Below are 24,168 nucleotides of genomic sequence, written 5' to 3'. Positions count from 1 at the left end.
CTTTGAAACAGGCCCTGGAAGCCAGGAGTTATTTGTTTCCGAAAGGTAGGCGCGCATCAGGTGGGTGGTCGCTGCACTTTCTGTGCTTTGATTCCTGCCTTTCTTTTCAGGACCACTGAGGGGTTTATTTTCCTTCTCGCAGCAGTGCTCCGGGGCTCTGCTGTACACTGTATCTGTGTTGGGTTTTCCCACAGGCCCCTGCAAAAGCAGTCCACTTGCTTTCAGAAGGCCCTGGGCGGCCCCGTGAGGGGGGAGCTGGTTGCAGCTGTATGCCCCTCCTTTCTGCAGCAGGCTTTGATCAGGGTTTTTTTTTGGGGGGGGGGGGAGTGATGGGGGTGTGGGCTGGTGCAGCCTGACCTCCCATCTCCAACATCTCCCAGGTAGAAAGTTCTGTTCAGCCTGTCTGTGGCTTCAAAGGCCCTGCCCCTCCGGGCTGGGACAAGTCTGATAATGGTTCCCATTTTTTGTTGCTGTGTGATCTTCCAGCAGCCCTATCTTTCAGTCGACAGGATCCTGCTTGTTTGGTTGGGCTGCTCCAGCCAAATTGAAATCACCTTTCTGGTTGAGGAAGCACATTGATGTCTGTCTTCTCCCATTGAGACCCCTTTGATGGCTCAGACATGGCCTTCTAGCTCAGACAAAGGTGACCCGGGCCATGGCAGCCAGACACCTGTCCAGTCAGAGCCCGAGCCTTGAACAGGGTGGACATCTGCTTGAGTCTGCAATTCAAGAAGAACACTCCATTTGGCACTTGTGTCCTCGGGAGCACACAGCTTAAGGAAAGCCAAGGCTTTCTGCTCTACTTCCTCGAAGAAATCCAGCCATGGTGGCTGAGGCGGCATCCTGTTCTCCATGCTTGAACTTGAACCTGGGACACAGCCCAGATCCCTAAAGTTGACTACAGTTCCCAGGAACTTGAGCTGCTCTGAGTTGAGAAGCAGGCAGCCAGCCAGTGTTAGGCAGGATGTCCCTTCCTAACAGTTGTGGCCTTACAGGTTCAGTTCTCAGCCCTGGGGCATGAACAACAAGTAATGGGGCCCCTCCAAAATCTATTTCTAGCTCCTACCCCAAACAGTTTCATCTGTCAGTCCCCAGGGTTGAGTCAAAGGACAAGGGCTGAGCCACCAGTGTGCTGCTGTTGGTCTGGAGAGGGGTTGCGGCTTCCCTGGAAGGCTGGCTGACTGCTCCTCTGGGGCAGGTGGGGTTAGGCTGCACATTGCCCTTTGGTTTCCTCACATTTAAAATGAGGGTGGCCAAGGGCAATAGGAGAGCATCCTCCTTCCTCAGTCTGATAGCACAGGGCTCTTCCTTTTGACTGTACTCAAAACAACCAGGGCAGAACAATGAACACAGGAGGAGGCCCAAGGGAATTTATCATGTGGCTGTCCCGTGGCAGTTCCCTCTCTGCCTTTATCTCCTACAGAGGTCTGTGTGGGAGGAAATTCTGGCAGGCTGCATTTGTCTCCCTGGAGTGGAGAGAAGCTGCAATGTTGGCCTCGCCCCAGCCTCAGCCATAGCAAGGAGACCTGAGCCGTCTCCCAAGACTCTGAAGATGTGCCCACCAGAGTGCAAACCTGCAAAGAAGAGACTCCAAAGAGTGTCAGTGTGCCCAGACCAGCCCAGGTCCTCCTCTCTGCTCCTGTCACTGCGTGACAGCTTTGTAGACACTTGTCCTCTGTTGTTGGAAAAGCAGGGGGCAGACACAGCAGTGAACACAAAAATTTCTCACACCAGGGAGGTCACTTGCCTAGAGAATTCATCCTTTTCCCCAGATGCCTGGGAAAAGAGAAAGGACCTCCGAGCCTTGCGGCGATGAGGAAGTTAGCCAGTTCCAGTTGCTCCCTGTGAAAGTAGATGTTTTGCAGCATCTGATCAGGCCATCTCATCTCAGCACTGATTCATTTATTTGTATAGTGGGGGGTATACGCATGCAAGTAGGTACACATGTGTGTACAGGTGTATGTGCAGACTTCATGAATATGTAGAGGGCACAGGAGGAAGTCAGTTCTCCTACTATGGTGCTCTCTGCCTTATTACTGTGAGTCAGTCTCTTGTTGACCCTGGAGTTTGCAGCGTTTTGGCCAGACTAATGGCTAGCAAGCCAATGATCTTCCTGTCTCTGACCATCCCTAGTCCTGGAGTGAGAGGTATATGTGGCTTTTAACATGGCTGTTGGTGATCTAAACTCAGGTCCTCATGCTTGCAGAGCAAGTGCTATTACCCACTGAGCTATCACCTCAGCCTCCCATCTCGGCATTCTTAATTTCATTCAGTCCATATGCAAAATCCTCCCTGCCAAGGGGAAACTCTAGTGCCTTTGCTGCCAAGATTCAGAAACTAAGGAAAACAGTTCCTATCCGGCAGCTAGTCACTGTGGGATGTTGGCCCACCATTCTTTGGGGCTTGAGCCTTTTATAATGCTACAAATTGAACACGGGAAGACCTGGGTTGAAGGTCACCAAGTGATCTTGACTAGGCGACCTGACATCTCATGGCCTCAGTTTACACATCGGCAATACTAGAAACCTCAGAGGACTCTTCTCACTCAGAACTGCATGAGATAACGTCTGTGATGTACCTAGCACACGCTAAGGATTCTATAATGTGACCATTATCATTACCATCCTTTCAAACGCTATGCAGGTCTGACTGGTCGTCCTCCTCCCTGCTGAATAGCAACCTCAGAGAACAGTAAGCCCTACTCTGATGTAAGAAACAAACTCCGGGTGGGAATGGGGGGCATATAGGTGGAGGCAGACCCCACAGCACAAAGGTTAGGAATGTCTACCTGGGACACCAGTAGAAAACTCAGGGACAGATCTGAACATAACCTGATTTTTTTTTTCCTCTCTGGCCATGTCACCTCTCAGGTCAGACACAGTGGGCTGGTTTCTTAGGACTTCAGTGACACATTGGCACAAACAACATCATTTCTCACTCAGTAGACAAATATTCTTTCACACTTTTGGAAAGAAGTCTAAAATTGAGATGTCTGTAGGGTTGTGTTTCCTCCGGAGGTATGAGAGACTCTTTTCTTGTCTCACATAGTCCCAGAGGTTCCAAGTGTCCCCAGACTTGTCCCCAAACTAAGCACTACATAACTTTGTCTGCCTCTGGGGCTGAGCTTCCTCCTCTTCTTTGTGTGTCTCTTAAAAGGACACTTGCACTTCATCAGAGACATGTGGCCTCAAGATTGCAAGAATCCTAACTTGATTACAATTACAAAGACCCTTTATCCAAATAAGGTCACATTTACAAGTTATAGGGTCAAGATAAAACACATCTTTTGGGAGGATCAATCTTCAAATGAGCACATCGCCAGCCTTGCAAAATGTCCAGGTTGATTAAGACTAAAACATCCACAGAAAGTGTTCTTCACCCCACGACAACATCCCTGGACCTCCACTTGGTTCTATCATTCTCATGGCAAAAGCTGGCTTTTAGTTCACTGTCAATTAACAAGAGCAGGAATCCTTGCACCAGAGAGTGGGTCTCCAGCTGGCCCTGCATCCTGGAGCTTCTGAATCTCAGCCAGAAACTGTTGTGGAAAATAATAAAAAAGGAACCCACCAACTCTCCCCAGGGCCGGACCAAACTCCCGTTCTCCTGCCACTGATGTCAGCTTCTCCATCTAACCCCAGCAGCATCTGGCTCGCTTGTCCCTGGAACTGCTGGCTCCCTCTCCACCATCGGCTCTATCCTACATTCTAGTAACCAAATGGAACCGCCAACCCCGTGGTTGCATATCACAGCACCCAGTAACCTGGTAAAATCAAGACTCTTAAAGCTTAATTAACCAATCAGATTTATGTATCAATAATATCACAATTTACAAGATGCCAATTCAATAATTTCAGAGCCAATTGATAATGATAAAAGCTTTATCCCAATTAATCAAACCTCATGATACCACAACTACTTGTGGCTGGTTAACGCCACACAGGTTCACGTCTGTAGCCATCTTCCTTCTCCTCCTACCCTGAGACACCCCCTGTCTTAAGCTCCGCCTCCCCTTTCTCTGTCCAATCACAGACCTCCTCTGCACTAATGTAATTGGACAGGGAAAATCCTGCGACTAGATACACTGAGATTTGGAACCCTGCTTTGCCCTGGAGGCTGATGAGCAAACTGTGAGGACTTGTCTGTATCGGCTTGCTGGGTCCCAGGAAGTACTGATTGGTCGCCTGATGCTCAAACCCTTTACCTTCTCGCCGGTCTCCCATCCTCCCCAGGCCCTGCACTTAGAAAAGGTCTACATACCTAGGGCGCCTCTCTTTTTGCCGACGCTTCTTCTGGCCTTGCTCTGGCCTGATCTTTTCTTTGTTTCCTCCTTCAGCCTCTCTCTCAATCAATCTCAGGTATCCATGTCTAACGGAGTACGAACGGACTTTCTCATAGGGGTTCCTGAGCTCCTGTTACAAGGCCTCCTGTCTTATTGGAGTTTCTATTGCAGTGATAAACACCACAACCATAAACAACTTGGGAAGGAGAGGGTTTGTTTCAACATACCACTTTCGAGTCACAGTTCATTGCTAAGGGTACTCGGGGCAGGAACTCAAGGCAGGAATCTGGAGGCAGGATCTGGTGCTGAGGCCATGGCGGGAGTGCTGCTTACTGACTCGCTCAGCCTGATTTCTTATAGCACTCAGGACCACCAGCCCAGGGATGGCACCACCCACAATGGATTGGGCTCTCCCCCATCAATTGCTAATTAAGAAAATCTTAATTAGCAGATCTTCAGGCCAATCTTATGAAGGCATTTTATTATTTTAATTGAGATTTCCTCTTCCCAAATGAGTTTAGCTTGTGTCAAGTTGGCATAAAACTAGCCACCACTCTGCATGTTGACTCTGCTACCAAGCAAGATGTAAAGAAGACTATACTACAATCATATTCTTCCAGTCAAATACTGTTCTATAGAAATTTAACAAGGGATTCAGTTCCTTACAGGTGGTTTCAAGTAAGTGTTCTGTGTGCATGGAAGCCATGCCTTTGGAAGAGACTCAAAGGACAAGCCATTGCTGTGCCCGTCCCTCTGATGGGTCCAATCCAAGGTGCTCTGATGGTGACCTCTCTGTTTCCTCATCAGCATCTATTAATAGTTTTATGTCAACTTGACATAAACTATAGTCATCAGAGAGGAGAGAGCCTCAGTGGAGAAAATGCCTCTTTATAAGATCAAGCTGTAGGCAAACCAGTAGGACATTTTCTTAATTAGTGACTGATCCAGGAGGGCCTAGGCCATTGTGGGTGCTGCCATCCCTGGGCTGGGAGTCCTGAGTTCTATAAGCAGGCTGAGCAAGCTATGAGGGGAAAGCCAGAAAGCAGCAGCCCTCTGTGGCTTCTACTCCAGCTCTTGCCGCTATATTCCTGCCCTACTTGAGTTCCTGTCCTGCTGACTTTCTCTGACGATGAATTGTGATGTGGAAGTGTATGATAAACAAACCCTTTTCTTCCCGGGCTTCTTTAGTTGTAGTGTTTCACCACAGCAACAGAAACCCTAAGATAATACCCCCCCCCCCCCCCGCTTTGGCATTCCTATTTCTGGCTTGCAGATGTCAACAAGGCCTGTGTAGAATTCAGTCTTTACACATTTGGCCTCTCTGGATCATTTACCAACACAGTTGTCTCCCCTCACCCAACCCCCCACCTTCCCATGTTCATTGGGGCCTAGTTAAGGGTAAGAGGTTGCTGTGACCCTGAGAACAGGTGGTACTGGTGACTAACTGGATATAACATGATAGCTGCATATAACACATACATTGGCAATGGCAATTCAGGGCTGTCCGCTGATTAGCACAGTATGGCGATGGGAAAGGGCCTTACCTCTCTGAACCATCATGACACTTCTTGCTGAAGGCCGCACTCACATTCTTTCTTTTTTCTTCCTGTTCACATATCTGTGTCTTTCCAAGCATATTGTGTGTTCTACACGCATGGAAGGCGGTCCTTTCGAGTGTGCCACTTTCAAACATGGGATCCTGGAAGGAGAGGACCTGACCTGTGCTCATGCCTTGCTGGTGGGAATGTAAAATGGTCCCATCACTGTGCAAGATAATATACTAACTGGGTTCTCAGAAACAGAAAATACTGAATCACTATGTGGCCTAGTAAATCAACTCCTAGATATATACCCTAGATATATAATGGGCTCAAATAAATATGCCTCTTTACGCTCATAAGAGCTTTATCCCCAAGATACCAAAGCTAGAAACAGCCCCTCAATGTCTGTCATAGACGAATGGGTAAGTGCTGCTGCCGTATATATCCTAGTGAAATGGTATTTAGTTGTAAAAGGAACAACACACAAATCTATGCTATGGTGTGGATGAGTCTTTTAAAAATATTTTAATTTATTCTGTGAGAATTTCATACACGCATATAGTATACTTTGATGTCCCACATTTCTTCTCCATCTCTTTCCAGATTCCCCCATCTCTATCCCATTTTTGTGTCCTCTTTTAACAAAAGTCTTATTTTATTTCTAATTATCTGTGTGTGCGCGCGTGTACACACGTAATGCATACACTCGTGCATAACCCCGAGAGCAGGTACCTCAAGGGGGCATCAGTTCCCCTGGAACTAGAGTTACAGGCTGTTGTGAGTTGCCTGCTGGAGCACCAAACTTTGGTTCTCTTCAGGAGCAGCAGGCACTCTTAACCGTTCAGCCATCTCCAGTTCCTTCTTTCCTTCCTTCTTTAAAAGTCATCCACGGAGTTCAGTGTATTGCCCATATTCTCGTGTGTGTGTGTGTGTGTGTGTGTGTGTGTGTGTGTGTGTGTGTGTGAGAACCCACTGGAGCACGGTCATCCTAACCCTAGAGAGAACGTACTTTCCCTCCCCAGCAGCCACCCACTATCAGCAGCTTGTCCATGAGGGACGAGGGCTTGTGAGTCATCACCCCCCCTAGGATGAATCCTGTTAGTGGAAGAAGCCATACACACAATGGCGTGGGCCAGACTGCTCTACTTGTATGAAACACCCAGAAGAGGTAACCCCAAACCACAAAGTGGACTGGCGGTTTCTCAGAGCTGGGAGGAGCTGTGGGATGGTAAGGGTGGTAAGAACATTCTAGAAGGTGACTGAGGAGGTCAATGCAGTAAACGCCACCAAACTGTACTCTTTCAAATGCTTAATTTCACAATATGTGAATTTTAAGGGGATAAAATTTCAAATGTCAAAAAGAAATAATGATAATCTGACCTGTGTGCTCTCTTTAGACACCCTAGCCCCGTTCAGATTTTCTAACTAACTAGGGTGCCCATGTGCCCATTTTCAATACTATCCACCAAACCAGTTCAGAGTGAAGATTACCATCACAACTGTTCACGATCCTAAGGACAATCTTTATTATTATTGTTGTTGTCATTGTTATTATTATTATTATTATTATTATTATTATATGTGCATTGGTGTTTTGCTTGCATGCATGTCTCTGTGAGGGTATGAGTTACTGACAGTTTTAAGCTGCCAGGTGGGTGCTGGGTGCTCTTAACTACTGAGATCTCCAGCCCCCACACATTCCCCTTCTTAAGCCACAGTCCCTGTATCCAGCGGCAAAGTTCCATCACTGTCTCTGAGCAGCTAGCCAATGCCCGATCAGAGATCAGTGGGTTTGGATAAGAACACTTGAACCAGCTGTTGTTTCTTAGTAATTTGCTTCTATGACAGTAAAGAGGGTTTTCAATGTATTGCCTATATTCTCGTGTGTGTGTGTGTGTGTGTGTGTGTGTGTGTGTGTGTGTGTGTCTTTAAGAATGTACACAAGCATCAAGAAACTGAATTCTACTAAACAGGACACCTGGGGTTGGGGGTTTTCTTCAAAATGGTTGTTGCAGGAAGTTTTGGGGGAAAGTTTACATCCGGGCTCTCTCTGCTTCCATTTCTGCTTCATTTGAGGAGTTTGGAAACCTTTTAGTTAGAAGACATGGGGCTTCAGCATGCAAAAGCTCAGCATGAGAACCAGCGTATGGAGACTATCCCGGCATCTGGGGCTAAAGGCCAGAGTCTGGTAACTGTATTCATCAATACACTCATTCGCTCACTTCCTGAACATAGCTAGAGAAGAGCTCTGACCCAGAGCTTGCTATTCAGGCAGCTCAGTACAAAGCTAACAGACACACCGCAATACTTAAACAAAGGTGTCCTACCTGGGGAGCTTTGAAGCCTGGGAGAGGCCCTTCCGAGATGCCGGTGTTTGTGCTCGGTGTTGAAAGCAGATGGATTTAGGGACCCAGTAATACAGAAGATGAGCTCAGCACCTTGACCAGCCCAGATGCATGAAGACCTGATGAATCTGAGGGGAGGAGAATACAGGGCAAGTCAAGGCCCTGCTGGGAAGGGCTTTGCATTCAGTCTAATTCTTTGTGCTTTTTCCTTTTCAGAGGAACAACAGCTGTATATTTATCAAGCGTCACTTCTTGCGATCCTTTCAGTAGCCGCCTTTGTACACATAAGGACAATAGGGTTCCAAAAAGTTGAGTCAACTATCAAAATGAAGAGCACAGTGCTGGACCCTACAGACCCTAGACAAGGTTGTCTATCTGGGGGTGTTCGAGAGGGAGAGGGAGTGCGACCCAACTTTGGGTGCCCTTTGACAGCCAGTCCTGGTTCCTTTTCAAGTAAACTTCCCTTCGGTTTCACAGTTTGCTTTTTGGTTTCACAGTTTGCTTTTTTGGCTTAGAGAGTCCTGTCACCTCACTGCAGCCTGGAGGAGGAGGAGAAGGAGGAGGAGGAGACCCAACCCCTTGCCTTCCTGGCCCCCAGAGCTTAAAACAAGAGCCCTCTGCCATCGGACATCCTTACCATTTCCAGCTATTGAGTGTAATCAGGTGGGCCAGGATCTGATTTCAAAGCCAAAAGTAAAGGACTCAGTGGAATCCTCTTTCCCATTGCTCCAGCAGAAGACAAAGGGTTTGAACAAACAGGATGTAAGAGCCACCAAAAGCACTCCCCAGCAAGAGAAGCAGGCAGGATGCAGGGCTGGATAGAGGGCCTGGGAGTCTGGGTGTTGGCATGTGTATCAGTCATGCCCAAAAGAAACAAGACACAGGATAAGAAGATAGCCAACAGCCAATCTAGAGGGTTCCCACTCTTTTTTAGGTATGAAGATCTGGTCATTCACCATTCAGAGACAGTGACATTTGTAGATAGCACAGAGAACCCAGTATGCCTCTGGGACAGAAGACCAGCCCTTAGGGATCTAGAGGAATGCCCTAAGTGTGGTGTGGAGCTAGGAAGGATTTGCTGGTTGTGGCTTATGGACAGGTCCTGGGGAATATATTTGTTTCCTTGCTTTGCCTTTTTTGTCTTTTTGAGATGGGTCTCACCACATAGGCCTGGCTGGCATGGAACTTGTTATGAACATGAAGCTGGCCTTGGACTTGTGGAGCACTTCCTGTCCAAGCTTCCTGAGTAGTGGGAATGAAAACGTGTTGCCACCATGCCCTGCTATTTTTGCTCTTTTCTATCTCTTATCCCAAATCTGGATCACTGGGCTTGGGAATCTATGTAGTTAACCCTCCTAACTGCTGACCTGTAAAGAGAGTCCAGGGTCATTCAGAGACCCTTCTTAGGAGTACATGCACTTAGGGACTATCTCTATCTTTCTTCTTCTCTTTCCCACTGTCCATTATATATGAGAGGGAAATCAGTGGTGGAAAATAAATGTCCACTAGGACAAGAGCTGACAGCAGACAGAGGTCAGAGGTTATGGAGGGTCGAAGGGATAGGAAGCAGCTCATAGGAGGAAGAGGAGGAGGAGGAAGAGGAAGAGGAAGAGGAAGAGGAAGAGGAGAAGTGCCTTTAGAGTGGCTGATTTCCTTGCTGACTGCAGAACTTAGGGGTATATGCCCCCAGTTCACCATCCATCAATGAAAGCGACTTGGAATACTGTCTACTGACATTTCTGGCTATTACAGTGATGGGTGTGCACCTAACATTTCTGGAAGGACTTTCCCTACACAGGAAACTGAAGAACAAACCTAGCCTTTTACTAAGAAAGCAATCTGGATAGAAGTGGTCATTTCAGAGTTGAATATTTAACTTAGAGTCTTTAAAAATGATGAGTGTGTGTGTTTGTGTGTGTGTGTGTTTGTGTGTGTTTGTGTGTATGTGTGTGTGTGTTTGTGTTTGTATGTTTGTGTGTGTATGTGTGTATGTGTGTGTGTGTGTATGTGTGTGTGTATGTGTGTATGTGTTTGTGTGTGTATGTGTGTTCTTTCCTTCTACCACCTGGATTCTAGAAATCGCTCAGATCACTGGGCTTGGTGACAAGCTCCTTTACACAATGACACACCTGGCCAGACCCAATCTAGAGTCTTTGAACATTAAATCTCTGGGAGAGATGTCAAATGGAGAATCCACTGTTAAAAGCCACAGTTGGTTGTAGATGGCGTAAGCATTGGGAAAGAGAAGGTGACCTGACATCTGTACCCCCCATTTGACTCAAAAGGTGACCCTGCAACAAACTCCAGCAAACCCTAAAACTTTTGCAAAAGAGTACCGAACCTGCTGCGATGAAATTATGGAGGTGCCTTCCTAGCATTGGGAGTTGTAGGAAGGCAAGCTACAGAAGTTGCCTGTCTTCTGGGAAACGGGTCAAGGGTATTTGTTAGGTTGTTTTGTTTCTATATGGGTACACAGGTAACATGTGACACTTGGCAAAAGCAAGGACATAAACTCGCAGCTAATGGCGAGTATATGGGGAACACAGTGGGCATGCTGGGTGTGAGTGATCTCAATCATAAAAATAGAAGCAGGATGCTTCCTGGGTGTGTCCAGAGTGCAGACTCAGTGTGAGGGCCATGGAGGAATTCTAGCTTCATTAAATGGACCCTTCAAAGTCTCTGAGTTTGGAGTAGGTAGAGGAGCCAGCAGGTTCTACCTGGGTTTTTCTTTAAAAAATGAAGCAAATAACCTTCAGAGAAACTTTGAATTCTGGGGGAGGTCTGTGTGTGTGTGTGTGTGTTCATGTGTGGATATGTGTCAACATGAGTGTGAATAGGTATCATTTCTAAGTAGCTTTTTTGTTTCTTGAGACAGAGGCCCTCACTGGACTAGGACTTGCCAAGTTGCCAAGTATGCAAGGCTGGCCAGCCAGCCAGTTTTAGAAATCCACTCACCTGCCTTCACCTTCCAAGAGCTGGGATTACAAAGTTGATGTACCACAGTCCTCTCTCTCTCTCTCTCTCTCTCTCTCTCTCTCTCTCTGTGTGTGTGTGTGTCTGTGTGTGTGTGTTTAAAGTGTAGGTTCTGGAGATTGAACTTTGTCCCTAATTGACTCATCTTTCCAGCCCCTCTGGGAGATTCGAACACAAAGCTGCAAGGCCTTTTAGAACTTAATTTATGACTCAAGATGAGCTGTGAACTCCAGGCTTCCCTTGCCCAGGTCAGGGTGGGAAAAGAAAAGCCATTAATCAAAAGGTGACTGGCGATCCACTCCAGGTCAGTAACTACACAGAGAGGCAGTGGTCCCAGGTGGAGGAGGAATGCTCTGCTTGTGTCCTGTGAGGCCAGGAGACAGGTCTGCTTGGAGGAACCCCTGAGGGATGGTCTGACGTTTGTTTCTCTAGATCCAGAGTGACCAGACAGACTTGTACAAAACTAAACAAGCTGCCTACAACTTGGACCTTGGAGCTTTGAGATGGAGCTAATTCCTGCCTCAAAGAAGTCTGCTCGTGTGAGAAAATGCATAGTGGCAGGCACCTGATGTTTGTCAGAGCTGGGATAAGGTCCTGGGAAGACAATGAGACTTTGAAGAGGTCACTTATATGACACACTTGAGAGAGTTCTGCCTAGAAGCTGATCAGCACATGTCTGTCGCCTTCCCCTTCACTCTCTGTGCCAACTGGGAACTTACTGTGTGCAGTTCCAGGCTCTCAGAACTGATACCACACAGCACTTCATAGCCTCAAAAATAGCTTCACGTATAAGGAAAATGTCTAGAGCTTTTCACCTTTGCTCGTTAGAACTGCAAGCAGTCTGTAGAGAGCAGGCATGGATGGTGTGAGAAATCTAGAGTTCATGTTGCCCTTCAACTACAACGTCCTTTCTTGTATTGGTTTTATATCCTGCATTCTAAGCCAGATCTAGCTTATGTGCTGAATGTCCCTAACGTGCCAGATAAGGCTGCAGGGCCCTGGGGCACATCAGCAAACGGATCAGAGATGGCTTCCATCCAGAGCCTATATAATAGCAGGGGAGATACCCAATGGATGATAAACACAGTAAGCTATTTATTACCTTGTGTGCAAGAGGTGTTTCAGGAACATAAACTCAGAGCAGGGAGGACTATGATTGTAAGCAGGGTGGGTTGCATGGAGAAGATAACATTTTAGTAAACAGATGTGAGAGTCACATAGTATCTGGGGAAGGGGAAGGGAACCTGTGGGAGGGAACAGGCGAGCTGCCATTTGGCTGCAGCACGGTACATCTGGGCAGGAGCAGAAAGAGATAGGAAGTGGTACCGGTGGGTGCCCTGTGAGGGTTACCCAGTTAAAAAGGCAGCCACTTCAGCCTGTGGTGTCGAGGAAAGAGGCCGTTGGATTCCTGTCACAAAACAGAATGGGTCACTGCCGGGACCCAGGCTCTGGGGCCTTACCTTTCCTGTCCTGTGGTCTTCTCAGGTCTCTTCGCAGATGAGGAAGGTGAATTCTGTCCTGTCACTGAGAACGATTGCTTGGGGGAGGTTACAATGTTATCTAGAGGCCCAGAGCTAGAGGTCAAGAGGCTGAGTATTCCATCCTTGCATCACCTGCACTAGGTCACCGATATTCGACCCAACTCTTAGAGTTTGTGCATCGGACCTGTGCACTTGAGGACCATTCTCATTCAGGGAAGAAAAAAAAAAAAAAGGCCAGCTGGAGACTTTGGTTTGAGAAATTAATATTTTATTTATTAGAGTTATACATTGAGAAGTGAAACAAGTTTTCTTTAGGTTCAAATCACCTTTCTAAACCTTACCGTGTGCCAGTTATAAGTCGAGGCTGGGCAGTGAAAGTTTGTGGTCACTGATGACCAAGGCACTCCACCTAGCACATCCCATTCCATAGATTCTACATCTAGATGCCCAGGGAAAGAAGAGACACCAGAAGAGGGTCGGGGGTAGAGTTGCAACTTGGCCAGATACTGGCCAGACACAGACAGACCCTCAGCCAGATCTGGGGCTCAAGCCAGAGGACCTGAGCTCCCTGGAAGGCCCAGAGCCACTGGGAAGGAGACTCCCGAGGCAGCTCCGGGAAGGAAGAGAGGGGTCTATTTGCCTTTCCCTAGTCACTAGCATTATTATTATTTTTTAACTCTGGAGGAAACATTGCCACCTGGCTTTGTCTCTACCATGCACATCCGACGAAGCTTAAGCAACAGTTTTATAGCTGAGGTTCTTCGGCACCCTCTCCCCTTCCCTTTGGTAGAAGGCTTGCTGGATTGCTGGCTCTGTCTTCTCCTAACTCCACGCACCTTAGTGCTTCTCTCTGCTGTCCGGAGGGCATTCCTCCCCTCCCCAGCCCCTTCCAGGGAGCACTCCGCCCTCCCTCTTTGCCACAGTTTCCCTCCATATCCCACGCCCTTTGTGCTGAATTCGAGGTTCACAGTACAATAGAGCTTTGATGATCTGCCCCAGTTGAGAAGGAATGTCAGCTGAAATTAATGAGGGGTCTGAATAATAGCATTGGAAAGCTGAGTCGCTCGCTCTCCTGGACAGTTCCTGGGAGAAGTGTGAGCATTTACATTTAGTGATAGCTGATGTTGAGAAATGGGGGCTAGGCTTAGAATGGAGATCCTTTTCTGTGCTTCACCAGGAAGCAATTGTTGACAGCTAGCACATACTTTCTTTGAATCACACTATTCGTATTTCTAAAGCCATTCATTTCTTTTTTATTTCTATCATCCTGAGTTTACCAGACTCTTCACAATCCATTAGTATTAGTCTGCGATCTCAATAGGAACATTTTTTTTCATCCAAAGTCTCCAGAAATTCCATGAGTGAAAAATAAAACCTTAAAAAACAACAGTCAATTAAAATAGTGGGGAGGGGGCACTTTTTGAGACAGGGTTTCATACAGTCCACTCTGGCCTTAACCCATGTAGCTAACTAAGGCTGGCCTAGAATCCCTGACAGTCCTGTCTCTGTCTCCCAAGTGCTAGAATTATAGGTATGCATGGCTATATCTAGCCTAAAATCTTAAGAATAATAGAACCAGTTCTGTTATCCTGTTTATATCACTTTTATTGAAAGCAGTAACAATGTATTATTCCAACAAACTATTCTTTAAAAAACAAAACAAAACAAGACATCCTTTCTTAGTTCCCTCCTGGCCTGTCTGGCCTTGGTTTCTATCTAAACAGTCCACAGAGGCTGAGAGAGAGCCCGCTGCCAGCTCTCACTCACAGAGGTTCGATAACTCTGTACCCCTCTGCACCCCACTTTCTTACTATGTCCCTGCCATATTCTACCCCATATATCTGCCAGGAAAACTTACTAAGTGAAACATGCGTGGCAAATATTAACAATAATGAAATCTAGGTAAAGCTTTTGGGGTGTTTATTACAATATTTTCCCCCTTTTTGTTGAAATTTGCCAAGGAAAGAAAAACTCACCTCCCTTCCCCAACAACCCCAGACAAGGTCTCTCTGGCTGTACTGGAACATACTCAAGGCCTTCATGAACTTTTAAGAAGACAGTCTAAGAATACAGTCCTAGCAAGACAAAAGAAGAGTCTCCATTATCACTTAACCCTTGTCTTCCCCTAGCTCTGGGAAGGCTGTTCTCTACTTACAAAAACAGTAAGGAAGCTAGCAGCAGGGGAAGGTGAGTGGGATGGGGTCTGGTGGGGTGAGGGAGGGGGAGAGTGGGTCCGGTGGGGTGAGGGGGGAGGGGGGGAGAGTGGGGTCCGGTGGGGTGAGGGGTGGAGGAGGGGGTGGGAGAGCGGGTGTGTGTTTAGTGGTAGAACATTTTCTTACACTATGTGGGACCCTGGGTCACATCCCCTTTACTGCCAAAGAAAAACAAATGCATTCTTCTCTTGCCTTCACAACAATCTCGTGGGAAAGTCAAGCGTTCTCATTTTACAGAATGGACATTTATTTTATAGGCCATCGAGAGGTCTATGAGACTAGCTACCTATACTAACTCACAGTTCTGACTGTCTCACTAGGCAGGGAGACACCTGTTCTAGTACCAGCATGTATGAATTAATTGTACCCTCCCAACAACTCTGAGTGACACAGATAGTGGTCAAGGTTACATAAAGTAGTAAGGGGTAGACTAGATTATGAACCCAGGAAGTCCCCCCCAAGACTGAATTCTTAGCCATGTGTTATCACAGCCTCATGTGACAACATGGCACATCAACTTCTAGGGGAGGGAACCTGGTTCCCTCCAAGTGTATTCAGCCCACCAACAGGTCTATTTGTCTTGCATGGTATCTTATAATGTTTGCATTTCAAGATTTACTTAAGACTTAAGAAATATTTTATCTAACATTCAGATCTCTGGGTTTTCTCATAAAATCAGATGCTTGGGCAACCTGAGGCCAGTATCTCTCGAGGTGTGTGCAGCTGAGTTCTGTTACAAGCTTCTCTGATCACACTTGTTAAAAGCTTTAAGGAAGGCCTTATTCAAGAAAGGGCAACGTTTTACAGGAGAGAAGTGAGACTAAACATAAGAAAGAAGAGTGGGGATTTATAGCCAAGGAGTGGGGTCAGTTAACGAGGAGAAATGGAAGGTAATAGGCATATTATTCCTATTGAGGCTGGGTAAGGATGAATCTGATTAGATAAACAGGATGCAATGGTAGAGGTTTTACTTCTTTCTTTTATGAAAAATGGTCTCTAGAGTGAGGACTATAAGGGGTAACAATTAGAGTACCACCTGAAACAAATAAACAAACAAACAAACAAACAAAAAGTTAAGGTTTTATTTTGTCCTCCAGGCTATCCAGAGCCTTACAACACAGCCTAGTCTGACCACAAACTCATACCAATCCCCGTCTCAGTCTCTGAAAAACTGGGAGCCATTATTCCCATTCTGTCTAATAGACAGATTCTGCAGTCTTCTTAGTAAGACTGAGCTAATCAAACCAAAGACAAACAGAGTCTGACATGGGGGCATAGTTAGAAGAGGTTCAAAAGAGGCTTGGTTTTGGTCAGGCACTCTTTGCCAGTAACCAGTGTTGACTTTGACAAGATATGTGCTCCCCAGTCAGTCAAGTCCCCACCATTCTGTTTGCACAGCTCTATGACCTGCCCAGGATAGACATCTCAGCCACAAGGCTTGGACTGCAAAAAGCTACAAGGCCAAAGCAGCAGCATGCAACGTCTACCCTGCTGCCATCAATGTATCCAAAGTCACCTGTCAGTCAACCTACCTCATCCAAACCACCCATCATCCATCTTTTCATTCTTCTTGCCTACTCGCCCCTCCCTCCCTTAACAATTTCCAAAATGCACATCCATGCCTTTGCGTCTTAGGTAAGGTAAGGGCAATACTGAGGGATGGGAGAGAATCTGCTGCCGAGAGCAGCTAAGGGTGTTACGCCACCTCAGAACTCATATGTTGATACACTAGTGTCACATGTGACTTTATTTGGAGTCATATCTCTTAAAAGAAGGAAAATAACCCAGGAGTGTTGTCTCCGTGCTTTGGGAGGCCGAGGCAGGAAGGATGGCACAAGTTTAAGATCTGGGTGGGTCACATGAATGTGAGGCTAGCCAAGGATAATTAGTGAGATCTTGTCTCAAATGATTAAAAAAAAACCCTAAAATAAAGGAATGATTTAAAAAAAAGAGAGAGATAAATAAAGTTAAGTGGGGTCAGAAGGGTAGGGTTCTAATCCCATAGGAAGTGATACCTTTTTAAACGGAGGTGACTGTAGGAACTCATGGACAGTAGACAGTCACTTGAAGACACAGACCAAGGTCAAAGGCCTCAGAAGATGCCACCACTGTCTGCAAACCCTGGTCAGAGGCTCCAGGAAACCCCTGTCATTTTGGAATTCCAGCCCCCCCAAGGCTCTGAGAGAGTTCATCTCGGGTGTTTAAACCACATAGTGTGTTGTAGTCTCCCACACTAGCCTGAACACACACCAGCAGCCAGAGGCTGTGTTTGTGCCCTCCCTCCACCTTTATTTCCTCTCTCACCTTCCTCCCTCCCTGCATAAGCTATTCCCCAGTGCCCAAGGTCATTTGGGTTAGCTACCAAGAGAAGTTGGCAGTTGTGCCAGTTTGGGCTGTGGGGAGGGGAAAGGGGCTAAGATGCCACTTAAGGAACGTGAACTCAGACCCCCTCACTAAACCATGTGTGCCAACATAAGATGATGTGGCTTAAAGTTCACAGCACAAGGAACTTATGAAACACGGAACAGACAAAATCCGAGGTATCAGAGCTACAGGTCTCCTGGGCTGGTTGATTGGTTTGAGCGGGTTGTTTTTATTCAGAGATTCGGGCATCTAGCTTAAACAGTGACGGTCAGAGTAACGGCTGCGACATCCATTTCTGCATCAGCTTTCCTGTGGGTCTTAGCAGGTGTTCTACTGAGGCTTACACCATCCATACAAAGATAGGTGGTTGCTGATTAACCCCTGAGGGCCCTGGAGAACTGGGAGGAAGCCAAGCTGGCTTCTGCTTTGTCTCTGCATCAACCTCCCAGCTGTTGGATTGGAAATGACTGTGGAGTTTGGATGCCGGTGCTGGCACGAGAAGCTGGACAAAGCCCAGATGGGCTCTTCAGTCCCAGAGGACAGCCAATGGCAATAGGCATCAACCTCAGACTCTAAGTGGAATGAGCAGGGATCTGGAAGGGATCCAGGAAAAATGGATTCTACAATCCCAGAGCAGCAGGTTTAGCTAGTTATGGTGGCGGCCATCTTACTCGGCAAGGAGAATGCTATGGTTTTAGTCAGTAGATAAAAGTGTCAGTCACATAAAGGGTTTGACTGGTGATCTGATCAGCACTGACAAACCCAGAGCTCAGGGTGGGGCAGAGCACCCGGCTTGGTTAGGTTTCACTCATAACTGCGTGACCACTCCAAAGAACATGGAAACACTAGAATCTGAAGGCAGACTGTGGTGGGCTTTCAGCTATCTGATGAGGCACAGAAGCTAGTACCGTCCAGTGACTAAATGGTAAAACTGGAGTTGCAGTTTAACTTTCCCTCCAGTCCTTGGGTGTCTGGATTCACTATTATCTATTTATAGTGTTTGAAAGCTTTCGTGCCCACACAACACCAGTCTTCCAAAATCACGAAGATTTGTGAATAATTTCAAAGAGTTTTGGACATTTGGGAAGAACACAATTGCCGACACCTTTATCCTAAAGGAGCCCTTCAGCTGCGCTCCAAGCTTCAGTTTGAAAGCAAACTGCTTGCGTCGTGTTAGTTAAGAACCTGGCACCAGGGAGATGAACGGAGATGAAGGATCGCCCTACCCGCTCCTCAGAGCTCCTCAGAGCAAGCACCTCTTTTGCTTGTAATTCTGGGAAATTATTCTAAGGACTAGGAGGGGGAAGGTACAGGCCTCAGGAGGGAAATGGGATTTGCTTTAGCAGAGAGGTTTTTATATGCATTTCTCTTTCCTTATATTCTTACATAATTCTCAAGAGCCTCACTACCAGTATGAGATCTCTGTGACTGGGTGCATTAACAGGGTCCATGTTAACACCGACCAGACAGCTGGGAGGTGGAGAAAAAAATAAAAATTTCCTGGTGTGACAGAGTATAAGGGATAGGTCTACAGGGACAGGAAGGGGGAGAGAGAAGTGCAGGAGAGAATGGGTAGCCCTGCAGATCCCCATTGAAGGAGTGGACTCGAGTTCATCATGCCTCGGCCTCTCTCTGGGGTAAGCAGCCTAGTTTGAACCTTTGGGGCACAGGCAGTCATGTTTCCAATTACTTTTCCAGCCCACCACTGGGGCTAGCTAGTGAGCAGCGGTGCTGAGATCCAATAAGAGGAGACTGAGCCAATAAAGTGCTTTCTTAGGAATGTTAACCTGGAGGGTGGGGTGGGGTGGGGTGGGAGGGGAAGGGAGGAGAGGGATGGTAGCTGAAAGGCTGAAGTACAGGAACCACCTGTCACTGAAGCCCCAGGGATTAGAACTATAGAGTGCAGGACACTCGGGCAGGTCAGTGAGGCAGGAGGATGCCTCCAGTCCTGACAGCTATTGTCCTGAATAACATGACAACTTTTACTGGAGGGAATTAATACTGGTTTTTCCCAATGAAAAGAGCCCAACTTATCTCAGCGAGGGTATGCGTTCTGTGTAGGCCGGTTGCTCTGGGAAGGGCATAGGCTGGCTGTCTTAACAGATGTGGCCAACAGCACAGCTTATTTGGAAACAGTTTGTGGTTTGTGTACTTGAACAGAGGCTTTATGGGAAGCCCTCAGTAGGAAATGTTACAGCCTTATGTCTCCTTTGCTATTGGGACGTCAGAGGAAGCTAAGCCTATGCTTGGGTCCTGAAGAAAGGAAGTCTTGGCATCTACAAAAAAAAATAAAAATAAAATAAAAATTGGTTTGATCCCAAGAAGTTCTCCGATTACTAGGCTCTAGATCTATGGTGAGCTGCAGGGGATCCGGGGCAGAGAGCTCTAAAAAACCCGACATCTTTTTACCCAAAGGAAGCAAAGGGGTGTGGCAGCCATGTTGGCTCATCATTTCTTGTCTGATTTCAGGGAGGCTGACCTGGATGGAAACCGAAGGACAGCTCTTGTCAATACAGACCTCATCTATTATGTCCACAGTGTCTTGGAAGTGTCCCCAGGCAAGGCTGCCATCGGTACTTGACTGAAAACACATGGCTGGAGTCCACTCAGAGCAGGGATTCATTATTGGGAATAATAAGGGAAAGTTTTTCTCCCCCTCCCCCTGCAGGGAGAGCTGCTTTCTGGAAGTCACAGGGCTTAGAGGGAATCTGAATCATGTCTGGTAAGGGGAGGAACAGAAGAACATCTCCAGAAGCCTCTCCACAAACAGTAAGATTGTCTCGGGCAGCTCACAGTTGCCTGTTTTATCCTCAGAGCATCAGGCAGAGCGGGCCACTCCTTTTGACTTACTCTTCTCTCCCAGAGCTATTAGCAGCTACCAGCATGAAGAGAAAAGTGTGGAGTTAACTGGTTCTCCCCAAAACAAAAAAAAACAAAACCAAAAACAAAACCAAAAACAAAAAACAAACAAACAAACAAACAAAAGACGTCTCCCTCCCTTAGCACTGCTCCACAGAGATGGTTGATATGCCAATGGATCCAAGGGGAGGTATATGCAAGGAGTGGCTCTGAGAGGAAACCCATGCCAGCACACTAAGGCAGAGGTTCGTGTGGTCACTAGTATATAAGAGTTCTTCTCTTCAGGCGAGTTTGACCTCTCCTGCCCCTACTCCCTTCAGGTTGAGGCTGCATAAGTGCAAAGTCTAGGAGAAGTGGCCTGTGTTATTTCTTGGGAGGAGACTGTCTTAAGCATGTGCACGCGCGCACACACACCCACCCACACACACACACACACACACACACACACACACACACACACACACGACGTCCTGGAGCTGGAGTTACAGGTGGTGTGAGTTGCCTACTGTGGGTCCTAGGATCTGAAACTTGCATCCCCTGCAAGAGCAGCAAGTGCTCTTGGTCTCTGAGGCATCTTCTCAGCCTCTGGATGCCAAAGTGGCCCTGGGAAGGGCACACTGACACTCAAGTGCACATGGAGTCACCACCTGGAGGGGAGCACGTCCAGAGAACTTGGGTGTTCACACAGACTTTGAGTCTCTGGTATTTGGGCAGCAAAATCAAATCTTGATTTATATTTGGCGATTTGTTGATTTTCTTTCTTTCCAGGTCTGCACGGGGTGCTAGAGAAGGCGTGTTTCATCTGATTTCTGTCTTCAGCAGAATTCAGAGAGGCAGGTGCTGTGTTTTCTCTCAATCTAGCATATTCGGCTGAGAATTCTGGTGGGTCCTTCCTTCTATCTGAAAAGAGACCTCTGGTGTTGAAGTGTGAACTCTAGTGGAGTAAGGCTGGTCCTTCCATAGCTGCGGAGTCTGAAGTGATGCCCATGAGGCTGATAGCAAGCACCCAGTGATCGATCCTCCTGGGCAGTGCTGAGCCGATAGCTGAGAGCCGATAGCTGATAGCAAGCACCCAGTGATCAATCCATCCTCCTGGGCAGTGCTGAGCCGAGATCAGGCTTTAGAATCAGATACTTTGGACTCCTTCCCCATCACCTACAGCCTTATCCTGTTTCTAGAATTCTCTTTGGGCAATTTTAAGGGTTTTTACAGTCCTACTTTTGCAATCCTGACTAGGCAACTTCGTTTTACTCATAGCACACAGTTTAAAAGACAGCATGCATAGTGTTTGGCACTTCTGGATCAATCCAGACCTTCTTCTTCTGAATATTCCCCAGAACTGAAGTATCACTCCCCCCAGAGAGGTTTATGCACATAATAAAAAAGGACATCATCAATAAATTGAACAATAATACAAGATACCCTAGTAGCACATCCTGGGTACCCCAGCCTGGCAGGTTCCCAGCTGTGTCCTCTCTCCTGTGCAGCTTTCCTGCATGTGTCTCCCAGTATTTTAATAGTGTTAGAGATGAAGAAGGTGATAGCAATACTTCTGTTCTCTTCCTCAGCCCTGGGCCCAAGCCTTCTGCAGCCACTACTCAGGGCACAGGATCTAACCAGTAGTGTTTCTTCTGTAATTATGTGGGAAATGATTGCTAGTTTCTATAGAATTGGGTGTTTAGCATTGTGCTGAGTATAGTAGTGAACTAGGCAGGAGTTAGAGAGGCTACAGTAGCTGTGAACAGAAATATTACATGGGCAAAGGACTCAGGTTCAAATCCCCTCTCTGTCTTTTCTGTTATGAGACTGACCTCTGTTGCCTTTGCCTCCTGTTAGTACTTAAGGAACACTGTGACAACCAACCTCACCAGACTGGAGAAAGGACTGGGACTAAGTGTGCAGAGTGTGTCACACACCATACAGTGCTTGGTGTGAGCTGTCATAGTGCCCAGGCCTGTCCCAGCAGCATGGCATATGGCAAAAGGTCTGGGGACCCTCAGAGCAGGAGAGGAGGACTATGTGGCTTTGTCAATCCCTGGGAATAGAGTTCTCAGAGGTTCCTGGGCTCAAAACCCAAAATCAAGCCAAACGAAAAACCCAGAAAAGTCTCTAGGATGAAGCCAGTCAGCAGTTCACATTTTTGGATTAGGGGATTGCTCTCTGTCCTAATACTTTCCCAGACACTTTCGAGGAAGGGATCCATTTTAATATAAGGAGCACTTCACTTTTTTCTTTCAGTTTAGTCAAAGTGGAGAGAGATCCAAGTAAAAGTGGTAGAGAATAAACATCTTCCTGAAGATGGAGAAACTTTTAGTGTTTCCTCATTTACCACGAGGTAAGTGACGCCAAACGCAAAACAATATATATAAACGTGTGTGTCTATGGTGAATGTGTCTATGGTGTGTGTGTGTGTGTGTGTGTGTGTGTGTGTGTGTCATTAAGAAAGACTAAAAAGATGCAGCTCTTGCCAGATCCAAAACCACCCCCGTAGAAAGGAAATAAGAAAGAAGGACAGAGAGACCTTCTTAAGAGTCTCACTGGGTACAGGTTCATGAACCCATACCCTTGTGGCTCTCCAGCCTGAAGATGGCTGCCCGCAAATGCAAAACTTGGATGCCCTGATAAGAGGAAAGTAAAGCCGAGCATCAGAGCCTTAGACAGACAAGAGAGCAGAGGAGGTAGTGCTGCAGAGGGGGTCGGATGAATAGGTGGCTCCCAGCTAGCTCTGGTCAGTCAGTTCAAACACATTTGTTGGCCTGTAAAGCAATTTGGGAAACATGAGAAGAGAAGACATCTCTACCTTCCTCTCAACCTGGTGTTGCAGACAGATCTAGGAGAGCCAACTTGGTAAGGATTCTTATTTACTGGCTCTGTCAGTTGTCCAAGGATCTCATCTACAAGCTCAAGGGGAGTGTCTCAGCCTCCCTATGCAGGCAAGCATTGGTACTCTTCCCTCCCATCCCCACCCTGCCCTCCGCAAGGACCTCTATGGCCAACGACAGATTAGTGAGAGAAAAGCATACACGTCTTTCTGATGTTTTATATGACAAAGAATCCTCAGAAATGGAGACCCAAAGACACAGGAAAACGTGTAGAGTTTTTTCTTTTTCCTTTTGAAGGAGAGTGGGCAGAAGTATGATTGGAGGATAAGCAGGTATGATCTAATGGCAGTAAACTTGGGGGCAGGTACCGCTGCTCTGTTTGCCCATATTCTTCTCTTCATCTCCGGGCCTCTAAGAGATAAGAGCATTCCTTTCCTCAGGGCCCAGGGAGGGCAGTTCTAGGCTGAAGTCTTTATGACCTGCTTCAGGGGAAGAAAGCTGGCCAGGTTTTATGAGCTGCTCATGGGAAAGGGAGAGAAAGGGGCAGACATCAATCTTCCTCCTGTTGTTTCTTTATATACAGAGCTAGTGTCTGCTAAACCTCCTCACCATCTTCTCCAACGCTCCTCTGTTGTCTTGACTTTAGCCAATTCCTGTCATAAGAATGCACCAGAATCCCCCCCCCCCCTCCCCGAGACAGGGTCTCTCTGTGTAGCCCTGTCTGTCCTGGAACTCACTCTGTAGACCAGGCTGGCCTCGAACTCAGAAATCTGCCTGCCTCAAAAAAAAAAAAAAAAAAAAAAAAAAGAATGCACCAGAAATGTACATTTAATCAGCTGCAAAACTAAGCTTGGTTTGCACGTGAAACTATGGAAAAAACCACAAGTTCTCAAAAATGTCTCCCCCTCGGAGGAAGCGCATGGCTTCAACTGGAGCATCTGCTTCCAAACCCGTACAAATCCTCCTCGCTCCCTCATGTCCAGCATGCTACTGGCTCCTCAGGAACTCCAGCACAGCAAGACACCACCTCCGCACCGTCCCACCCCTGCCCAGCATAACACTTCAACTTTATCCACCATGAGACTTCATCCAATTTTGTTGTATGGTTATTAGAATGAGTTTTCTTGGTTCATTTATTGAGAGGAGCATATGTTGTTACTTTTTATTGTCTTGTTGTTATTAAGGTTTATTTATTTTATGTGAGTACACTGTCGCTCTCTTCAGACAGGTCATCAGGCGTAGTGGCAAGTATCCTTGCCACTTGCACCAGAAGAGGGCACTAGATCCC

General features: G+C 46.9%; 1 protein-coding gene and 1 long non-coding RNA gene across 12 annotated transcripts in view; one reads left to right on the top strand and one right to left on the bottom strand.

Annotated features, from left to right (window-relative positions):
* Rad51b (RAD51 paralog B) overlaps positions 1 to 24,168 on the bottom strand; it is a 550,979-nt gene that overhangs the window by 8,505 nt on the left and 518,306 nt on the right. For all 11 annotated transcript variants that reach the window (XR_003950009.1, XR_003950005.1, XR_003950007.1 and 8 more), the window contains 2 exons: positions 8,151 to 8,296; positions 5,827 to 5,981 (listed from right to left, as the gene is read on the bottom strand). The gene's annotated coding sequence lies outside the window, so the exon portion shown is untranslated. The remainder of the gene's footprint in view (positions 1 to 5,826; positions 5,982 to 8,150; positions 8,297 to 24,168) is intronic.
* Gm3596 lies at positions 7,889 to 8,647 on the top strand. Its single transcript, XR_381721.2, has 2 exons — positions 7,889 to 8,011; positions 8,385 to 8,647. It is a non-coding gene; the product is annotated as a predicted gene 3596 (long non-coding RNA).

Source organism: Mus musculus, chromosome 12 (genome assembly GCF_000001635.26).
Source record: "Mus musculus strain C57BL/6J chromosome 12, GRCm38.p6 C57BL/6J".
Classification (NCBI taxonomy): Eukaryota; Metazoa; Chordata; class Mammalia; order Rodentia; family Muridae; genus Mus; species Mus musculus.
Note: the sequence above shows the minus strand (reverse complement) of the source record. Positions and strands in the feature narration are given on the sequence as shown.